The sequence below is a fragment of the Musca vetustissima genome, unplaced genomic scaffold (genome assembly GCF_032173495.1).
Source record: "Musca vetustissima isolate MV318-11 ecotype Yass unplaced genomic scaffold, APGP_CSIRO_Mvet_v1 utg35727, whole genome shotgun sequence".
Taxonomy (NCBI): Eukaryota; Metazoa; Arthropoda; class Insecta; order Diptera; family Muscidae; genus Musca; species Musca vetustissima.
The window spans coordinates 1-7,804 of NW_026887196.1; positions in this window are offsets into that span (position 1 = coordinate 1).

Consider the following 7,804-nt stretch of genomic DNA (forward strand, 5'->3'; position numbering starts at 1 on the left):
TTGGTTTAAGTATGACTGTGGGGGTGTAGGATTGGGGCATGTAGGAAGTTTTGCAAATTGGTACAACTATGTACTAAATTTGGTACAATTTGAATCGTGGGTGAACCAATAGAGTTGGAATCCTGAAACTTGTATTTAGGATCACTGTGGGGTGTATGTTTGGGTTAAGTGGGTTGGGTTCGTACTACTGTGTACTAAATTTGATACTATTTGTATTTGGTTGAACCGATAAGACTGGTATCCTGAAATTGGGGAAATAAGCTTTTCAATGGATTATATGAAGTATATAGTAATGGAAAGCAATGGAAATGAAATCGGTTATATGATTTCTCTTGGATGGTTGAGGTGGGTACTTATGGAATTTTATATTAATGTGTATTAAATGGAACTAAATTTGGTAAAATTTGGATTTAGGTGAACCTTTAGAGCTCGAATCATGAAATTTGGTACTAAATGGTACTCAAATTTCATTTATGGTCGATATAAATGTGCAGATTGATTAGTTTTTCTGACATATGCAGTATTTTGTGAAAATAACATAACAAGTTAATACATGTTTAAATTATTCCAACATTCGTTAACGTAGTTATGGAAATTTATATTAATGTACACTAACTGATACTCAATTTGGGTGAAGCTATATTTGATTTACAAGAGTACAAAGAGTGAAAAATGACACCAAATTTAGTATAGAAGTAAATTTCTGTTGCAGTCGGAATAGGTGTGTAGGGTTAAGATATAAATATAGATTTGAAAAACAAACTATAGGAGAACATATGTACTAAATTGTTCTAAAATTTTAATAATGCTCTGCATAGGGGTTTAAATACATCCAACATTCGCTAACGAAGTAGCGGGTGTATGCTAGTCGTAAATAATTTTATCACACATAGGCCCCTGCAAATATTTATGTATAGCTTACAAATCCAGTCTCTGTCATTCTGGAACAAATGTATATGGCATAGAATGCGAATTTTTTAATTTTTGCACACGAACGCCTTTGTCCATTTGTCCCGCTCTATATGCTTATTCTTTAGTGTTTCCCTAGGTAATGTTTTCTAACCTCTAGAGCGACCAAATTACATAAAATGCATTTGGTCGACTTCAGCAGGTAAATATTGACAAATTTTACAAAACAAAGTAAGTGTCTTCTTTGGCCAGAATCGGATATGCATAATTTCGTGACGAGTGGTTCACGAGACGGACCAACACACGTAGCTAGATGGAGTCAGCTAGTCTAGATATGACGATCCGTATACCAAAAGATGGGTCTATGTCCAATATTTATTTACGTTAGCTAGTTTTTGCGACCCAAGCGTTAGGGACACAAAAACATGTAACATCCGCACAACATAGCTTTAGAATTATATTTCCTTATTCTTTGGTCTGATCTTTTTTACTGGTTTCATTTTAGTAACCAGTATGGAAAGTAGTAAAATCGGACTGGGTTGACTATATGGTACCCTTCACCACTTTGGGGATATTCTACATATGTATCTTTTCTAAGGAACATTGACGTGAAATTGAACGAACTAAAATATGCGATCTTTATCTGAAAGTAAACCGACTAACTTGAAGCAAACTTTACGCACGCTATTTGGTATGCTTCACTGTTTAAAATGTAATATCAATGAAGCTATGGAAGCTATGCTATATCTAGAGATTAATTTATATTAATTTCAGTAGCCAATCAGCCTAGCTATGGTTCTTTAGTGCACAATTTACATTAAATCTGACGAAAATATATATTGGAGCTATATCTAAATCTTAACCTATTTTCACGAAACTTAGCACACATCATTCTGGACCCAATTCAGTAGCCTATGCCAAATTTCGTGCAAATCGAAAGATATATAGGGACTTTGGTGCCCCAATTACCTTAAATCGGACGAAAATATATATTGGAGCTATATCTAAATCTGAACCGATTTTCACGAAACTTAGCGTACATCATTCTAGTCTTAATTCAGTGTGCTGTGCTAAATTTCATGCAAATCGAAAGGTATATAGGAACTTTGGTGCCCCATTTACATAGAATCGGACGAAACTATATATGGGAGATTTATCTAAATCTGAACCGATTTTCACGAAACTTAGCACACATCATTCTGGACCTAATTCAGTACTATATGCCTACTATATACTATATATAAATTTCGTGCAAATGGAATGATATATAGGGACTTTGGTGCACAATTTACTTTAAATCGGACGAAACTATATATGGGACCTATATCTAAATCTGGACCGATTTTCTCAAAACTTGGCAGACATCACTCTAGGCTCACTTCAGTACGTTATGCCAAATTTCGTGCAAATCGAAGGATATATAGGGATTTTGGTACACCGTTTACATGAAATCGGACGAAACTATATATGGGAGCTATATCTAAATCTGGACCGATTTTTCCCAATTTCAATAGGGTTTGTTTTTGGACCAAATAAGTGACTTGTGCCAAATATCATCCAAATCGGATCATAAATGCGACCTGTACTTTGTTTACAATTTAACATCTACAGAAGGACGGACGGACATGCATAAATCGACTCAAAAAGTGATCTATGCCTATCCTCAAAAGGAACCATGTGTCTATCTCCTTTCCTTTTGTCTGTTACAAACATATGCACAAAGACATAATACCCTGTACCACAGTGTGGTGAAGGGTATAATAAATAGGGGATGTTTTTCTGTATTCATACACAAGAGAAAAACTTGTGAATTTGCAAACAAATTTTTTGATTATTTCTCAACATTTATTTTAATAATATATCAAAATAAAGTTCTCCGATTTATACAAAAACTAAAGAACATTAATTAATTCACACAAATATATAACAAAAAACCTGTAAGGAAAGTAGTAAAGTCGGACGGGTCCGACTTTATGATACCCTTCACCACTATGGGTATATTAAACAGGACTATTAACATGAAATTGGATGAAATAAAATATGTGATATTTATCTAAATGTGACTCTACCTAGATCTATCCATAAAGTATGTAAATCGACTTCAAACAAATATAAATAGGTCATCCGTTGGGCTATGTCTGTACTTCTACAAAACGCAACTACGTAATTCTATGCTCAATTTTGTACGTTGTGCAAAATTTGATGCCCAATTTACTTGAAATCGGTCGAAAATATATATGGAAGCTCTATCCAAATATTAAGCGATTTCAAACAAATTTGTCACAGGTTAGGTTATACTAATTTCAGAACGTTTTGTTCCTATCAGCCTATTGGTTCCTTGGTGCATCAATTACTTAAAATCAATATATAATAAAAGGGAACTATATCTAAATCTGGACCGATTTTCATGAAACAAGGCAGACATCACTCTAGGCTCAATTCAGTACGTTATGCCAAATTTTGTGCAAATCGAATGATATATAGGGACTTTGGGGCACCATTTACATGAAATCGGACGAAACTATATATGGAAGCTATATCTAAATCTGGACCGATTTTCTCGAAACTTGGCAGACATCACTCTAGGCTTAATTCAGAACGATATGCCAAATTTCGTGCAAATCGAAAGATATATAGGGACTTTGGGGCACCATTTACATGAAATCGGACGAAACTATATATGGGAGGTATATCTAAGTCTGAACCGATTTTCTCAAAACTTGGCAGACATCACTCTAGGCTCACTTCAGTACGTTATGCCAAATTTCGTGCAAATCGAAGGATATATAGGGATTTTGGTACACCATTTACATGAAATCGGACGAAACTATATATGGGAGCTATTTCTAAATCTGGACCGATTTTCACGAAACTTGGCAGACATCATTATAGACTTAAATGATTAAGCTGTACCAAACTTCGTGCAAATCGAAAGATATATAGGGACCGTTTACATTAAATCGGTTAAATATATATATGGGAGCTATATCTAAATCTGAACCGATTTTTCCCAATTTCAATAGGGTTCGTCCTTGGGCCAAATAAGTGACTTATGCCAAATTTCATCCAATTCGGATCATAAATGCGACCTGTACTTTGTTTACAATTTAACATGGACAGACAGACGGACAGACGGACGGACATGCATAAATCGACTCAGAAAGTGATTCTATGCATATTCTCAAAAGGAACCATGGGTCTATCTCGATTATTTTTGCCTGTTACAAACATATGCACAAAGACATAATACCCTGTACCACAGTGTGGTGAAGGGTATAATAAAGACTCAAGAGTATGGTTTTAGTTTGAAAACGCATACGTTTGGTATTTTTTATAATACCATTAGTGAGAAGATTTTTTCCAACTGTCGGACATGGCAACGCATTCCATATAAGTTGAATTTGTACAGCCACAGTAGCAATATAGTCAATGGACTTTTATATAACACCACCACCACCAGTACTTTGTGGTGAATCATTGGAATCTACATTGATTTTATGCAGCTTTCAGGTAGGGACTTTTTTCAATAAATGGTGTTCCGAGTGCATACCACCATCGTCGAGTGAGTTTTCCATTTCCAAAGTATTTGAAATTGTCGCATCATCCCGCAAAGCTAGGGAACAACCACGTTTTTGCTGTGAACTTTCTGAACATTCGGAGGATTTTCTCTTCAAATATGTATATTCATTAATGGTGGGTGGTGGCGCTGGACAAATTTTGTCCGGGTCCTCTGGATGACAACCGCAGTCAACACCTCTCAACCAATTATCGGCTGAAAACGTTTCACATACGTTTCCATTGAGATTTTCACCATGTCCTTGCGGCAGTGACATATTGAAGCTCTTTTGCCATATTCAATCCAACGTTTCAATGCAAAATTTGTAGATTCGGTTCCATTGAAGCCATGATTAAAACCAGCGTGATAACGGTAGGGAAAGGTTATCATTATTTCACCAGCTTCCTGGGTAATGCCATTGTAGGGTATTTTATTTTGCTTCAACACCTGCGGACTAGTTTTAATTGAATTTATTTTGGTTTATTTTATAAATGTTTGTAAAATGTTGTGTTGTGTTTTGATAAAACAAACGAGTTCAATTCATTCCCGAGAAAGGAACGATGTGAACTAGAACCAGACTAGTTCAGTTTGTCAGCTGTTTGTCTAATTTTCTCAGCGCCTGATTCGTTTTCTATCAACGCCGATAATAAAATGACGCAATGCTACAAAAATTTAACAATTTGGTGGCAACCCATTTGATCTTATACGTTGTGAATGTTTGAAGGACAATGGTTCAAAATTACCACAACGTATATAATGTTCCCAAATATGTCACAAGATATATCAAGGGCCCCACAAGCCTAGCAATTAAAAATGTTGACTCGAAATCGAGTTAGACCTGTATATTGAAGAAAGTACTATTATAAAATCCATTCAAATTCTAATTATTTTGCTGTCCCCAAAACTGTCTCTGGACATATATATATATATATATATATATTGGAGCTATATCGAAATTTCAACCGATTTATAAATCTAGACTTAATTCAGTAATCTGTGCAAATTATTGTCTCAATCGGTCCAATATGTTTTGTGCATCATTTACATAAAATCGGACGAAGCTATATATGGGACCTAAATATATAAATCTGAACCTATTTTCTCCAATTTCAGCAGTGTTCGTGATTTAGCTAAATAAGTGGCATGTGCCAACTTTCATACAAATCGGATCATAAATACAACCTGTACATTGTTCACAAAAATGCGGACGGACGGACATGCATAAATTCGACATTTGTCTCCATTCTAGCAAAAGTCTTTTTTAAATCAGATTTTTGTTGTAGCAATGGATAACTAATCCACACACCTACTATTGCTTCCATGGTATACACATGTATTTGCGCAACCGTTTAGGAAGTGTATGATGGCTCAGAACGCTAAGTGATCTGGCAATATTTGTGTTGCTCTGAGGACCGAAGTTCGAGCCCTAGCCGTGCTCACCTAAATTAATTTTTGTTATTTGAATTTAGCCTTGTAAAGACAGTGATCATTTGAAAATAAGTTTTAACATACCACCTTTGTAAAGACACATAGCCCAATATACCTCATGAGCCGCCTACCCAACGGTGAAACGCGTCGCATAATGGTGGATACGTGGGTTCTTCTCCTGGCTTTCCTTTTCATTGCAAAACTTAGATCATTAAGCTCGGCTCGAAAGAGAAGGATAAGTCATCAATATAGGTTAATGACGTCATTTATGTATAGCAATTAAAATAAATTTGACTTAACGTTCAACATATACTTGTCTGCTAATCCAGCATACACATTTCAATTTAGAAAATCCATAAGCATCTGAAAACACATTGTCCTTGGGCGACAAACATGCCTCAATATGATTACAAATAAACATGACTACGGATCTGTTTTATTGTCTCCAAGTGTAGGGACATTTGAAGGAACGGATATACATATGAGTCTGAATGTATGGTAGATTTGCGAGCGCGAGCGACAATGTACTAGCAGCGGCATTCGAATGAACGAACCCACATATGATTCCTAATGTAGGATGCATTTACGATCGCACACACAGTTTGAAAACATTTGTTGTAATAAGCAAAAATAAACATTACTGCAGACAAACGCAATTGCACAAGATCCGTTTTTTACTGCTCTCAAGTGTAAAATGGTGACAATGCACCACCACAACATCTCTGAAGAAAGGGTGGGTATACAGGGATGAGTTTAAATGTAAGGCCATAGATTTATACCCATACACATTTCTGATCGCCCACATGCATCGGTCAACATATGTATTTCACAATATTATGAAATACCCCTGTGCATCCCAAACACGAATAGACGGAAAATCTATGTAAACTCCTTGACTTTTTAATTGTTTACAACCCAAATTTACGTTACACAATATTTCATGCGTTAGGTATAGGAAAGGATACATACATTTCACATTATTATGAAACAATCACGTGCACACAAACAGGGACAGACGGAAAATCTTTATAAACATTTTGACATTTTTTATTCCTTCGAACCAAAATCCACGTTACACAGTTTTTTCTTTAGGTATTTTACCTGCACCTAGGTTTGTTGGGAGGGGAGAAGGGATAAGTAAACAAATGCATACATGTTTATAAAAATAAGGTGGGCGGACACACACATATAAAGGATTACATTACAACAAAATGCACGTGTTCATAAAAATAAGGCGGACGGACACACACATACAAAGGATTACACTAACAACAAAATGCACGAGTTCACACACAAACGGACGGACAGACTGAAAATTCCATAAATTATAAGTTTGTTTACATTAATTTGACATTTTTATTACTTCTGATTGCAATTAAAATTCCAAGGAATATGTACACTCTACTGTCCCCTTAAATACATATTTGCATTTAAATATTCCAACCCTACTGAAGTTGTAGACACAGGCACGGTCAAACTGTTTGGTTTGTTGCTGTATACTAACAACACCAACAACGTCGCGATGTGACGACACATAACAGTGGGAGAAAATGGAACAAAACTATATATGGTAGCTATATCTTAATTCGAACAGAACTTCGCATACGAACGATACTATGTGTATATAAATTTATATATATATATATATATATATATATATATTGGAGCTATATCGAAATTTCAACCGATTTATAAATCTAGACCTAATTCAGTAATCTGTGCAAATTATTGTCTCAATCGGTCCAATATGTTTGGTGCATCATTTACATAAAATCGGACGAAACTATATATGGGACCTAAATATATAAATCTGAACATATTTTCTCCAATTTCAGCAGGGTTCGTGATTTAGCTAAATAAGTGGCATGTGCCAACTTTCATACAAATCGGATCATAAATACAACCTGTACA